At 51.3% G+C, this 15469-nt stretch overlaps 1 protein-coding gene across 4 annotated transcripts in view; it reads right to left on the bottom strand.

Annotated features, from left to right (window-relative positions):
* Sdk2 (sidekick cell adhesion molecule 2) overlaps positions 1-15469 on the bottom strand; it is a 257497-nt gene that overhangs the window by 127282 nt on the left and 114746 nt on the right. The window lies entirely within an intron of this gene.

The following is a 15469-nucleotide window of genomic DNA, read 5'->3' as shown; positions in this document are numbered from 1 at the left end:
CCCTGGGCACTCAGCAGTGTCCATGGCTGGCAGTGCGGGCATGGTGTGTGTGTCTGGGGATGTGAGGAGGTGCTGATTCCCCACTCCAGCCAGACCTGACTCAAAGTCAGGGTGGATCCACTCCACCTGCCACAAAGCTTCAGGCGTGGCTGAGTTTCTCCTTTTGGGGGAGCTATGCCTGTGTGATCAAAAATCTGGTAAATGTTTTAAAATCACTACAGTGAAAGACGTGTTGCCGTCATTTCCCCTCAAAGTACTGCCTCTTGCTTCAAACACACCCCATCATTCCTGTCACATTCGGAAGCAGCTCGAGAAGTTGTCTTTTGGGAATGCCTTTGCACTGTCATGGCTGCCTTGGTGCCCTGAACTGATCCTAAACATTGACTTTTTATGGTCATTTTGACTTTGCGGAAGAACCAGAAATCACAAGGTGCCAGATCCAGTGAATAAGGAGGATTCACTCTATTTCTGTCTTCTATTTCTACCAGCCTGCCTTTCCACTGGATGGCCCTCCGCAGTAGCATTACTGTAGTTTGATCACACCTCTAAGACACACAAAAGACGACTTCTAGAATCGCTTCAGAAAGGGGCAAGAATGATGGGATAATGGGATATTTTTTTAACATTTTTTTTTTTGTTTGTTTTTTTGTTTTTTACTGGTACCGGGGATCGAACTCACAACTGCCTGCTTGCAAGGCAGGCACTTATGCCGCTGAGCTAAATCCCCAGCCCGATAATGGGATATTTTGAGTGGGACTAACAGTGATGTGTCTTTTGGCTAATCTTTTATTTAAACATTAGCCATATATTTTGATCATACTTCATTTTATATATATCTTCCTACCTATCATTTCTGTCCTATAAGTCACTCCCTGGGGCAGGTCATAGATTATAATTTCTCTTTCTGAGGTAGGTCATAGAAACTCTAATCTTCCCTTTCCTTCTCGGCCCTGTTTGACAGATGTTAAGATTCCATTTCAAAGGTCGTGCCCAATACCTGGGAAGAATGAATGACACTCGAGAGGCCAAGAAGAATCTGGATACACAGCCCTCACTGCCTTCCCCACAGTCTATTAGCTCACGTGCTTTTGTCTGGTCACATTGCTACACACTTCAGTCATGCTCATGCAATGAAATCTGCATGAGAACTCAGAAGGCTGTGAGCTGGACAGTTTCTGAATAGCTTGATAGGTGGAAGTTCCTGGAGGAGGTGTGGCCAGGAGATGTTTCTTTCCCTGTACCTGGCTCTTTGCACCTTTTATTTGTATTCTTTGTATCTATCATAGACTGGTGAATGGAATTATTTCTCTGATTCTGAGAGCTGCTCTAGGAGATTAGTCACATATTGGGAAGGGGATATGGGAACCCCCATCCATAGTAATCAGAAGCACAGAAAAAAATCTCCCAGAGCTGGTGACTGACATTTCAAGTGTGGGTGTGGGTGTGTTTTTGAGGACTGAACCTTCAATGCAGGGATCTGACGCTGTCTCTAGATAGTGTGAGAACTGAAGTGAGTTAGAGAAAGCCCAGCCTCAGAATCATTGGCTTGGTGTGTGTGGTTTCCCCACAACCTGGTATTGGAAGTGCAACAGGAGAAACTGAGTCCAAGTCTGGAGTTCATTTTCCCTGAGCTTGACCACCTCTGTCTACACCGACCGAGGTGGAGTGGCCAATCTTAATTTGGCCAGCAAATCTGGGGAAAAAAAACCAAAACGAAATCTGCATGTGGGTTTCATTTATTCCTCCCCCCCAAAGGCCATTTTGGATTCCAGAAGGATACACAGGATGGAGAAATCTATGTTCAAGGTGAACTGAGCTCATGAGAACTGGTCACACTGTCCTGGTTTGGGTGAGTCCACCACTAGACAGACCTTCAGTCACCACTCAGGAACCAAATCTGGTACCTGTGCACGTTCACACACACTCACTGTCTGTGTCCTGACTTCCGACACTTTGATGAACACCTAGTGGGTGTTCCACAAACCAGACCCATGGCTGATGGCCCATGCATTCAAGAACAGCCCCTTAAAGCCCAGCATGACCCAGATTGGGTCGCTCACATCATCCTGCCCTGCTCTGCCCTAAAGGTCCGTGAGCACAGTGGAGGAGGAAAGGGACTGGTTGACTGTGTGACCTGCTCACACAGGCTGAGTCCTTCCCTTTCCTCATTCATAAAAAAGCAGTGCTAACAGTAGATACCAATGTGGGCCAGGCACTGTTGCAAACACTTCACACATAATAGCACATTTACTTCGTACTAATTATCCCGAGGTCGGATTTAATTATATCCACATTTGGCAGGTGGAAAAGATGTGCAACTTGCCCAAGGTCACACAACCAGCAGGTGCAGAGTCCCAGCTGGCTGTCTGTACATTCTGTGCTCTAACCATCACAGTAGTTCCAGCCTAGGGTGCACTGTGAGGAGTAAGATGAGACATGCAGTATGCTCAGGGCAGGACCTGGTGTGAGGCACGTGGTGTGCATTTAGTGAGCGCTCTAGGTGCCACCACTGGTATTACTGGTCCTGCTCCTCTCCTCCTCCTCACAGTACCAGGTATTGAAACTCTAGCCTTGCCCATGCTAGGCAGGCTCTCTACCATTGAAATACAGCCCAGTCCTTTTCACATTGAGACAAGATATTCCTAAGTTGCTCAGGCTGACTTCAGATGTGTGATCCTGCCGCCCCAGACCCCGAGTACCATATCTGGGATTATGGCATGTGTCACCTCACCTGGCTGGTGCTATTCTCTTTCACACACTCATCTATCCTGAGAGAAAGAAACACTGCTCTCAGTCCTCTCCAAGGATCCTCACCTGACACCTGGTCCAAGGCCACTCATCTGGGCAACACTTGCTCAGCTAGCTGGCCTGGGAGCAGAGCCTAAGCTGGGGTTACCCGGTGCTGGGATCTGGGACAGTGGCTGCTCCATGACCCTGGGCCCCAATCTGCGCTCCTCTTTCTGTCCTCTGAAACATCTACTCATACCTGAGCAGCTGGCTCCAGAATGACTCCCATTACTCTTGACTTCTCTGGCCTCCCCCCAGCACTTCCTGTCCCAAGCTGTTCTCTCTGGATTCTCCAAAGTCACTCTGGCAGGTGACTTCAGAGACAACTCAAAGGAGAATTAGACCAGAACCATGTTAATGAGGTCCCGAGGACCCACCTGGGAGCCACCACCTGGGAAAGGTGATAGTTACAGCTGTCAGGCTCCAGCCAGACCTTAGTGATGGCTTGGGGACTGAAAAGCAGGCTCCATTTCTTTGCAGCAATGCCCATCATGTGGAGTCTATTTCCCATTCCTTTAACTGGGGCTGGCCTTGTGGCTGACTCACCTAGAGAATGCAGCAGAACATTCTGAAGCACAGGCCTTGTGGGTTCTAATTCATCCTCTCAGATCAGGACCCCGAGGCTTCTGTGCCAGGAAAGATGCACCCCCACATAAAGAGACACACCCACCCCCAGCACCTCCAGGAGCACAGGTCAAGCTGATGGCCCTGAACACATTCAGGGGACAACCTGGGGAGGCAGGCAGAGAAACCGCACTTACTTAAGCCATCAAGTTTAGGGCTAGGTCACTGGCCAAAGACTATGGCCTGTGATTCCCATGGGCTCTAGTATAGAGGAGCAGTTGGTGGCTGCAGCCCTAGGCATTCTGTGGACTGTCCCCCAAGGCTGGTGCCCATTTGGGAGACTGTCTTTTCTGGTTTGCATTCCTCATCCTGCAGGAGATTGGCCTCCCCACTCCTGAGCCCTCTGTGGCTCCCCAGTGCCGAGGCTCCCATCTGCACTCCTGCTCATTCTGAGCAAGAGAATACTATAGAGGGTTAGTCTCCCAAGGGTTAGGAGCTGGAGCAGAAATCCCTGCCTCCAACCCCTTCCCCTCCTTCACGCCCATGCCTGGAGCTCTGCCACCCTGAGGACCTGGGAAGTCCCTGGCCGGAGACTCAGGTGGAAGTTCAGAGGCTGAGAAGCCCACCTCCTCCACATGCTGCAGACCTTTGCTGAGGTACCTGTGGGGAGACGAACATGCTGGGGACAGATACTGGAGAATCCCATGAAGGGGCTGAGGGAAGATCAGAGGGGATACTGGTGAGAGTGGGGCGCAGGCAGCCCCAGGAAGCAGGGTCACTGCCAGCTCCTCAGATCTGGTTAGTAGGGGCTGAGTGCCTGGTTAGTAGTGGGGGATGCAGGGAACCTCACGAGGAGTCAGAAGGAGATCCTGAGGGTGAGCCAGCTACTTTTCCAGCCCACGGTGTGGGAAGAGATGGTGCTCATCCTCGGGTTTCCACACTTCCACATAGCCTGATAAGAAACATATGAGCTTCTGATGGACCCACCTCTCCCTCCGCCTTATGGGTCTGCAGCCTCTCATGCCCTATGCCCATCTTTGTGCAGTGATTACCAGAGATTTGGGCCAAATCCAAATATGTCAATTTCAGGTGATAAATGATCCAACTGATCTTAATTTGCCGGTTAAATTTCCTCGTGGTGGAAATAAATAGCCTCAGTTCATCAAGGAAGAGCTTTGCTCGGGAGCCTTTCATGAAAGGATGCAGTGACTCCTGATTTGCATGTTTTGTGTTGCATGCACTGGGGAGTCTTGGGGTGCAGCCTCAGTCCTCAGGGCTGCTGGGGATTAGCCGTGCAAAAAAGCACCAGTCACCAGGAAGTGGGAGACAACGACAGTGGAGGAGACAGTGGGCTTGGAGCACACAACTTTGCGTTCCAGACTTCTGTGCTAGGGACAGCCATGTCCCTATCCCCACTCTGATTTGCAGTGTGACTCTGGACATGTCACTTTATGTCTCTGAGCCTCTGCTCCTGGAGCCACACTAATTGCTCACTCTGTGGGAGTGAGGAGTGAGAATTAGAATGAAGGCATATGAGGCTGGGGAAGGGCTGTGCGACCCCATGTGGGGCCATGCAGAGCTGGGTGTGGATACAGCTTCAGAGGGAACCCTTGGGAATGTCCTCCTGTCCTTCCACAGTCTCAGGGCTGTGACACCCCAGTGTGAACCTGTAGGGACACTGAGGGACCCGAGCAAATGTCCAGAGGAAGTGAGGAGGCAGACCCTCTGATCTGTAGGGCCAGGTGTCACAACACATTCCACCCCCATAAGGTGAGTCCTGTGTGTCCTCAGGTGTCCACCCTGACCACGGTTCTGTCAGAGAACTCTGCCTGGCTGACTGTGCGGGCACCTTAGCAGCACCTGGTGGAGATTTGTAGGGCCTGCGTTTCAATTCTGATTTTGACATTCACTGCTACCCTGTCCATGGGAAGCCATTGTCACCAAGGAGCCTGGTCTCTTAGCCATGAAACCAAGGCCTTGGCCAAGAAACCAGCTGGTGCGTTCTGTGGCCGTGTGGCTCTATCAAGGCGCTTGGCACCTACTTCCCTTCACACCAGCGTCGTCCTTCCCTGGGCTCAGGTTCAGCAAGGTGACAACCCTGTCTATCCCCAGCTTCCTTGGGAGCAGGGTTTCCCCAAAACCCTTTAAGAAGAGGGTGAGAAAACAGGTTGCTATGGAAACCAAGCCAGCCGAGGTTTTAGCGATCTTTAGCCTCCTTGTTTGCCTGTTCTCTTCCACTCTGATCTTATTAGTCTTAATTGGCATAATCGTTGCTACGTCCAGCCAAGGCACAAGGAGCAGCTGCGTTCTTGCTGTCCACCACCAGCCCTGACCTTCTGAGGCCTTCCCTGTCACCTCTCTTCCTCCCATCTGTCTCCTTTGGCTTTTCCTGCTCTAATGGCAGATTCTGAGCAGAGCCAGGGCCTCTCTGGTCCAGGCAGAACCTGTGAAAACAGAGAAGTTTTCCAGTGGGTGGATGGGCTGGAGTTTAGGGGCGTGGTAGGAAATATTTCTGGGCCTCCCTGGTGGCTGGGTTGGAGATGCCACAGCTGGCCAAGATTCATGTGCACAGCCTGTGTCCTCTCCCACTAGCGGCCCCCACCTTCCCACCAAAGCCTAGGAGAAGCCTGCCCGGAGAAGGCCAGAGTAAACCATTTCCATATTGGGGAGCCCAGGATGGGTTCCACCACTCAAAGGTGGTGAACAAGCCTGGCCAGGTGCTCGGGGTCTCTGAGTCTTCACCTTCACAGGTGTGTGTGACAAGGTGTTACATCTACCCTGCTGGTGCCATGTCAAGGATCAAGATGATCTCAATAAAGGCTGCTTTGCATAACAGGAAGTACCATTCATTTGGGTTGTTATGAAAAGAGACAGGGGCCAGAGAGGCCTCTGAGAGGAACCCAAGGGTGGGCAGCCAGTTCTGTCCTTCTTGTGCCAGGCCAGTGGTACCCGTGCCAAGCTAGGATGCTGACCCCAGTGTGACACTTATGCATGGAAAGGCAGCTCTGGCTCCTGCTGGGAAATGGAAAGCGACACCAGTGCCTGACAATAGGACACTGGTTCTTAACAGAGGGTGATGTTCTCTAGGGCATATTAGGCAGCACCCAGAGACATTTTAAGTTATCACATCAGCAGGGAGTGGCTACTGGCATCAGGGGACAGAGGTATGAGAAGCCACTCAATACCTCACAATGCACAGCTAGTCCTCTGTGGCCAAGAAATTTCCTCCTCATGCTCCGTAGTCCCTGGAAAACCCTGTGCTGGCGGTTGCTATCCTTGTGGGTAGCACAGGACTGCAGACTGAGTGTTCTTCAAGCTGTGCTGTCACCCTTGCTGTAGAAGGCAGCCCACAGAGGTGCAGAGGGGACTCTGTGCTGTCTTTCTGCCTTCCTGGGTCTCCAGGAGCAGAGGAGCCAGCCTTGGGTCAAGGGAAGGACAGTGCGCTCATGTAGGGGCTTCTCTCCCCCATCCCTCCCAGCGGATTCTGACATTTCTAAACTCGTTAACTTTTAATTACTACCTTCCCTCTGCCTGAGTACACTGGCTCTGTGCCACCAACATCTCTATTAAAATTCAATTTATGTCCATCATAACTAATTCCTGAACTTCAGCCTTCTCTCTGTCAGCCTTCAGTTTTCAGACAAGATGTCCAAACTCTCAGCTGAAGTGGACTCAATCTCCACAGAGCCTGGCAGCGGGCAGATGAAGGGAGGCTCTGTGGAGGAGGAGGAGCTCGGGTTTCCGGGGACAGGGGGAGGGATTGTGTCTGGGAGGGAGGTGCAGAAGCCTCTCCCATGGGAGGAGCCAGGTGGTGGTGGTGGGGCAGTGTCATATTTTTGGTGGTGCTGAGTGCCCTTTCCATTTGGAGAGTCACTGGTGACCAGACACCATTCTACGCCCTTGATCTTGCAAGACAATCACAATGCGCCTGGGGAACAGATGTTGGTTTTAGTATTTCCATCTCATAGGCCAGGCACGTGATGCAGGGGTTAAATCACTCCCTGTGGGAGTGGCTCTAAGCAAGTGATTTAACTGGACTGTGGAAAATACACGAGGGTGGGAAGGTGTTTAAGGACTGGAAGATGAGAGGATCGAGTCAAGGCAGATTTGGTAGAGCACTACTGACCCAGCCCTTCAGGAAAGGAATCTGAGGGCTAAGCGATGGAAAGGAGGCAGGTCAGGGTCTCTGGCTCCCTCCACTCCAGTCCCCAGAAGACCAGTAGCACCTGCAAGATGCAGCCGGGAGCACCCTTCCTGCCCGTGTCTCCTTTTGCCGTCTGGGGTCTGCACTGAGTGTCAACTCCTCCTCCTTGAACCCATGGCTGCTACCTGTGCTTGCTCACTGGCTCCTCAACTCATGCCACCCTCTAAGGTCTCTCATCGTCCAAGTCCCTAAATCCAGCAGACTCTGTGGCCAGCAGCAGTGGCTGCCACTGATCACTCAGTCCTCGTGAGCCTCCTCCCTTCCACGGGTGCCAGTCTTCTACTCTCTTCCTCCCTCTCGGCCTCTTGCCTGTGCTCTGCAGGGCTGGCTCTCACGGTTTCATCTGTCACCCACTGGAAACCTTCCAGACTTTCGCTCTGATTCGTCTCCACTCTCGGCTCCTGCTCTTCCCGTGTGCCAACCGCCATGGCTCCTAAACTATAATTTTCAGTTTAGTCTCCTCCTCTGTCACCTGCTGACATCTCCACACGAAGCTCACTGCACCCAGAAGGTTCCTCCCAGGGTCCCCTCCATCACAGCGTCACCGCTGCTCCTTCTCACCCTCTCTCGCTCCAGGCAGTGATCACCAAGCCTGCTGAGGCCATCACTGCCTCACCTCCGCTGTCACCAGGACGGTCCATCCACCACACCTGTGGGCCGGGCCAGCCCAGCTCCCGACCGCTCCCTGCTCCCTGCCCACTTCCAGAGGAAATGCTGCACTTGCACCCAGGCAAGTCTTCTGCCCGGGAAGGGCTGAGCTTCTGGAGGAAAACCTGGACCCCGGACCTAGTCCAGGTCTAGAGCCCCTTGTGTTGCTCTGCCCACCTCCTTGGCCACGCTGCTATTCTTCCAGCTCCTCCAGCCCCAGTGTGTGCCAGCCTCCTTGGCACGCCTCCCCCTGCCTCTTCCAGCTCTGGCTGATTCCCTGGGCAGCCTCAGTAGGACCTTTTGGCCTGCGTGTCCCCTGACAGACCTCGTCAAGAGAGGCATCCATCAGTACCAGCACCATCATTTAACCCTGCGCCATCCGCTGTCCTGGTGCACCTTATCCAGTCATATGGCAGCCACTGACCTGTGTGGCAAGGAGAGGGCACTTCCGGTGCCTTCCATCAGGACAGATGGCCTCTCACGTCTCTCTCCATGCCCGTGGGCTCCCCACTCTTGAGCCCAGGGCTGCCCCACTTCCTCAGCCCCTGCTTCCTACTTCCAGTTCTCCTGGAACTCCAAGGCTCACTGGGCCATGTCCTCTGAGGTCACCCCTCAGTGCAGGTGCTCACGGGAGTCACTCATGTCCACCTGCCTCCTGCGTTGCCCTGGATACTGCCTGTCCCTGTGCCCAGCCTTGCGTCAGGCTGGCAGACGCCTCAACCTGCTCCTCTCTGCTCTATGGCTTCAGACCTTGGCCCAGACACAGAGTTGGGCCCCCACCTTTCTCTCTTGTCAGAAGCCCCACTGTGGGCGCTATGATGTGAGGGACCAAGAAGGGCACCCTAGGTGAAAGCAGCCACTGGGAGCCTGGCACAAGGAAAGTCACTAATTCCTGTGTTCTGGGTGTTTGCAAATGAAAGTGAAGAAATGCGGGCACTTACAATAGGGCCAGGTAGGGGAAAGTGCTGTGTGCCAGCTGCGAATATTTCTTCTGCACTGGTTTAAGAGACTAGCTGGGTTGGTCCCTAAAAGCCTCATCCGGTAAGTGCCCTGAGAAAGGACAAGCACCCCAAAGCAGCACAGAGCAGGTGAGGAATGCAGGCCTGGAGTCCAAAAGACCCCGGTGATGCCTAGCTCTCCTCACATTGCTGTGTGACCTCGGGCAAGCTGCCGAACCTCTCTGAACCATGATCCCTAATTATACAGCAAAGATAATAATTGCACCAGTGGCCCAGAACTGCTGCCAGTAAGAATGCGGCTGATTCCTGCCACCTGCCATGGGCTCTAGTACTTTCTGCAGACTTGCCAGTCTCGGGTCTTTGCCTCTGCAGCTGGCATTCACTTCTAAAGGGAGGCCAGGGAGGGCCACAGAAGCAAAAGACACAGCTGTCGGCCTGCAGAGTTTTCTTCATCCTTTCCTTCAAAGGCTTCCAGAAGCCTGTGTGTGTCTCCTGCCTTTGGGTCCCCTCTGGGTTGTTGAACGCATGGGCTTTCTTTACCTGTGGCTGTGCCTGCGAGTTCTGCCTTCAGCAGTGCCAGCCAGGCAGTGGGGCTGGTTCACCCAGCTTCCCTTCTGCCCATCAGGCAGCCTCAGTGACTCCGCAGAAGGGACCCCAGGGCAGAGGGGGACATCCAGTGACAGGGTGGGGACAGAGAAGCCCAACCGTGATGCAGAAAAGACATCACACTGGCACATCTGTTGGGTGTGCCGCCTGCTCTCTGGATCACCCCAGGCGTGCTCGGGGCTTCCCGAGTGTCAGGTTCCTCACTTTGCAAATGAGAGTAGTAACAGTCTCCCTAAGCTGCTGTGAGATGATGTATGTAAAGTTCCTGGCACCAAGTGCCTCACAGGAAGCATCAGTTCTCTTTCAAGTGTGCGTGTGCGTGTGCGCGCGCGTGTGTGCGTGTGTGCGTGCGCGTGCATGCACGCACCTCACTCGTCTCACTGTGTTTTCTGTTTAAGTGTAAGGATAACTATCCGAGGAAGCCTCCCCCAGGTGGGGCAATGTAATGTGACTGATGACTTTGGCAGGACATGGCTGCTAGGACAAGTGCGGTGACATTGCCCACAGCCCTTGCAGGTGCAGTGTGTATGACCCGAGGCTGGCCTGACTCAGCCCCGTGCGTGGCTCTTGGAGAGGAGGGAGAGCTTAGAGGAGAGAGCATGGGGCACCGACTGATGAAGTGTAGCGCCTGCCCATCCAGGTCTGCACACACCTGGCCAGCATCTTGGGGGCGTTTGTTCCAGGTGAGGAGGTGCAATGCGGCCAAGACCCGTGGGGAGGTTTTTCTGGACAGTGTCCCATTCATGTGAGAGAAGGGATCTCATTTCTTTACAGCCAGGCTTCACTCTGTCCCCAAGGCTACACCTCCAACTGCATAGCCATTTTGTTTTGCAAATGGGGAATTTAATGGTGGGTTTAAAATGGATAAAGATTCACCACTAACAAGGAGGTCTCATAGCACTTGCTAAAGTGGAGTTTTTGTGGCACTGGCAGTTGAATGCAGGGTGCTAACACTGAGCTGTATGCTCCATCCTTTTTTGTTCATTTGCTTTTTATTTTTATTTTGATACAGGGTCCCCCCAAACCACTAAGTTGCCCAGGATGGGCTAGAACTTGAGATCCTGCTGTTTCAGTCTTCTGGAATGCTGGGGTCACAGATGTGCACCACCACATCTGGGTCCGAAGAGGAGTTCTTTACAAAGGCCTGGGGACCGTAGCAATGAGGTTGAACCAGGCACACAGAGCTCCAGGTGACTGATCATACGGAATAGACAGATTCATATGCACCATGAGTCAGCAATTATCCCATGACTTGATCAAGACAGACAGCCGCACTATCCCTCTAGGAGCCATTCAGTTCGTGAAATGCTCGCACACCCGCAGCATTGTGCCCCGTCCCAAGAAGGGCACAGAGTCCAGGTGGTTACCCCTGCCCTGGTTAGGAGCTAGTCAGGGAGGGAAGGAATTCAGGCAGCCTAACTCCAAAGTCTCTGCCGCCGTCAAGGGATGTGGACTCACATACTTGCCATGGTCACACTATGATCATGTGCCCCCGGCAACATTTCCATCCACATAGATGACAGTGGTTCCGTAAGAATAAAATGGAGCTAAAAAATTTCTTATCACATAGTAACACCATGGCCAAGATAACATCATAGCTCAATGTCTTACTCACATGTCTGTGGTATTGCTGGTGTAATCACACCATCTGCACTACCAGTTATATAAAATTATAGCACATACAATTATACACACCACGTGACAGTTGGTACTAAGTGACTATGTGAATGGTGCATTTACTATACTACACTTTTATTACAATTTTAGAATTATTTCTTCTACCAATAAAAAAGTTACCCTGTTAACGCTGGCAGCAACCTCATACAGCTTGTGTTCAGCATGGTTCCTGATGGCATTAAAGGGTCAGGTCACTTGATTCACCTACACTACCTAGGCTTGCGTAAGTGCACTCTGTGATGTTCCCACAATGACGAAACTGCCCGGCGATGAATTTCCCCAACATTGAGTAAAGCCTGACTGTCCTTAGATACACGGGGCTGCCCCCCACCCCCCATGAGCATGTCCACAGACAAGATCCATGTGATTATAAATCTCCCCAGGAATAAAGACTCTCAGAGATTGGGTACGTGTAAGAACTTCCTCCTTTGGACTCAGGATGGGAAACAGTTTAATTTATGGCAGCACTTCTAATCTTATTTTCTCTCAACTTGCTGAGTAAATTTAGCCATTTCTCTGCCTGAAAATTGGACATTCTTATCCTACTCAAAGCCTGAGGTTTATAGAAGTCCGGGGAGTCCTCAGCATCAAGCAGTAGCCAGAGAGCCACGAGGTGTCAAGCTGGCCAGCCTCCTACACAATGCAATTTCCATGTGCACTTATTTAAAAGGTGAGCTCAGAATATTTTGTTCAGCCAAAAGCAAGAAAGTGCTCAAAATCTAATGAGCTTACATCAAAAAGACCTGTGATCCAGCTTTAAGAGGCTCTGATGACTGAATTTGAGTTATTAAGAGCAGTGAAATGAAATGACATGGATTAATTAAAACACATTAAATAAAATACACATATTTGAATACACTGACATGTATATCTATGTATTCAAGTAAAAATAAGCCACGAGTTCACACTGATACTAAATTATTTCAAAGGGAGTGAGAAGATAACACTTTTTATAAAACCTTGATAAATAATATAAATAAGAGAAGTGATAGAAAATCTCCACATGATAAACAACATGAAAGAACTGATTCATCTAAGATTCACCCACGGATTCTAAGCCGCTGGATGGGAAATTCCTGGGGAGGACCAAACTCACCCCACACATCCTCACTCGTCAATCACAAAGGCAAGGAGATCTGCTGGGGCATGGAGCCATGATCCCAGCACTGTACACTGAGAGGCTAAAGCGGAAGGGTGCCAAGTTCCAGCCTAGTCCGAGTGACGTGGTGGGACCCTTCCTCAAAATACAAAGGAACCAATCATAATAAAAAGGGCTGAGGACGTAGGTCAATGCAAATTCTCGGGCTTGAGTTCAACAAGCAAAGGAAGGGAGGGAGAGAGGGAAGGAGGGAGATAGGGAAGGAGGGAAGGGAAAGCATAGAGAGGGAGGGGAAAGAAGGAGGGGGAGAGTGAGGAGGAGGAGGGGAGAAGAAGGAGGAGGAGGAGGAGGAGGAGGAGGAGGAGGAGGAGGAGCAAGATCAAGCCTAAGGTGCTGCTGATGAAGACATTTAGTGGGCGTCACCTCAGCCAGGTGACCAAACTTAACATTTTCACTGGGGCAAACTGATGCCAGCTGCCTTCTGACATGAAGGAGGAAGTGCACACATTGATATCATATTAAAAAACACTTAGTGTGTGTCTCATCAACAGGGTACAGACAGACAAGTTCACACTAGGAAAAGGCTTGTAAAGGACTGTAAAGATCCACGACATCTAAATGTAGTGTGTGGTCCTTGACTGGATCCTCTATCAGATAACAACCAAATGTCCATAAAGGACATTGATTGGGTCAGATGAGTGGCCAGTGGAACAAACGGAGAGGTTTGAATATGGACTGCCTGTTAGGTAGCAGTACTGGATCAATGCATGTAAAAACCACGTTGGTTCTGGGGGAGAAGGCCCTGTCCTGAGAACACAGCAATCAGAAATGAGGAGACATGGTGTCTACAACAAGTTCTTAAACCGATGAGCAAAAGTAGTGTGTGCATCTGTGTAGATCTACTACGTTTCTAAAATTTGACAATTTTCAGAATGGAAAGTAAGAAAGAAAGACAGAGAGAGGGAAGGAGGGAGGGAGGAAGAGCCTGCTATGGGCGAGGCCTTCCTTGAGGATGGGAGTGGTGCAGTAGAGGTTTTATCTGCCTGCCCCCTTCCCCTTTCTCCTGCCAAGAACCTTCTCTTTCCTACTCCATCACGTGGCTGTGGTGCAGGCAATGCCTGTGTCCTGGGGTGGACACATGGTGCTGACCAGCTGCTGCCCACTGTGATTGGTCTGAGATGATCTGAGCTGAGCCAATCAGGATCCTTCCATGGGTCTTTCTAAGTGAAACTTCCAGGGAAATTCTTTCTAGTCTGAAATCAGTAGCCATAGTCTTTGACTCCTGAACTCAGGGTCATTCACCACAGGAGAACAGAGTCTGAACCTAGAGGTGAGAACAGCTGCATAGCCTGGAAGGAAGAGGGCTTGGCAGTGTTAAGTTTTAGAATCCCAGGCTTGAGGTCTCTGGAACCACCAAGGTTGAGGAGGCTCTGACTTCAGCCCTCTGGTTTATTTACAGGGATTAGAAGGCAAGATGTAATGGAACATCTTAGGGACAATCACAAAGCACAGAGAGGGAAAAATGGAGAGAGAGAGACAGAGAGACAGAGAGGGACAGAGACAGAGAGACAGAGACAGAGAGAGGAGAAGGGAAGGGAAGGGAAGGGAAGGGAAGGGAAGGGAAGGGAAGGGAAGGGAAGGGAAGGATTCAGATAGGACAGGTTTCCTGTAATAGGACAGGTTTCCTGAAGAAGGCATTTGGGCTGAGCTCTGTGGGACAGAAAGTTCTGAAAGGGGTCCATGGGAAGCCACCACAGCTTGCTTATTGGGCATGTGCTACCCTGTATGGGAGTGGTGGGAGGTAAGAAGTTGTCATCAGGAGCAAGAACAAAGAGTCCCGAGGCCACACTGAGGGGTTCAGCCTCCACCTCGTGGGCACAGCAAGTTTTTGATTAGAGGCACGTGCTGACCAGCTCGCGTTCAGGCGGATGATTGCCTCCCGCCATTGCAGCACAGGCTCCCGTGGCGAGGAGGCAAAGGATGAGCTTCCCAAGTGGAGGCTCATTCATTTCCCCTGAATGATTTCCACCCAATGCAGCTATAAAAGGAAATATTTGCATTCTCCCCACTGCTTTGTTTTCTAGAATTTGCAGAGCACAGTTAGCAGAAAGATTGCTCAGGATACACATTAAGGAAGCGATTGCAGCAATCCTTCCTCCGTGAAAGGCAGGGCGGCGGATGGAAGGGACAGCTAGCTCTGGAGTTGGCCCACCAGTCTGACCTGGTGAATTCTTGAACTTCTCCAAGTTTCATTTGCTCATCTGTAAAATGGGGGAACTGACTGTGCCTCCTCACAGGATGGTTGGCAGGATTCGATGTCCTAAGCACAGAGCACACATGATGCTGATCTTACAAATGGTGTTCACTGACGATGATTATTATGATCATTACCATTATCAACAGTTGAATCCTGACCACTTACTCCAGCAACAATAACTGTTTTCAAAAGCTGCCTCTTCTACTGGTGAGGTGAGCTGGACTCTGCTTCTGTGTGGTGCCCACCCTTGTGCCCAGGCAGTGCAGGCCACCAAATGATCAGCTCTGAGCTGATGTGAACTGATTCTCCTCCTGGACCCTGCTCCAGCTTCCTCCTGGAAGTCAAGGGCAGGCTGGGAGGCTCTGGCCTCACTTCTCCTCATGTTAGGCCATCATCCAGCTCTTGGTATCCCATTAAAGCATGTCCCCCAGCCAAAAGGGATGCAGAGGCTCTTCAGGATGCCAGGCAGTGGTCAGGAGCAGCTCCAGACCCTTAGCTGAAGACTTTCTCAGGGGCTGCTCTAGGAGCCACCTCTTTGGTTTACTCACAGGAGACTCAGGTGCAGAGAAGCCAATATGGAGGACCCTGTTTCTGGGTTCAGGTTATCTTCATGCAGGAAGGGAAGTTGCTAAATCCTGCCCCAGCCTGGCCTGCTCCTGCTTAGCCCA

This window comes from Cavia porcellus, unplaced genomic scaffold (assembly GCF_034190915.1).
Source record: "Cavia porcellus strain 051 isolate PalLab524CR breed Dunkin Hartley unplaced genomic scaffold, mCavPor4.1 scaffold_32, whole genome shotgun sequence".
Lineage (NCBI taxonomy): Eukaryota > Metazoa > Chordata > Mammalia > Rodentia > Caviidae > Cavia > Cavia porcellus.
Note: the sequence above shows the minus strand (reverse complement) of the source record. Positions and strands in the feature narration are given on the sequence as shown.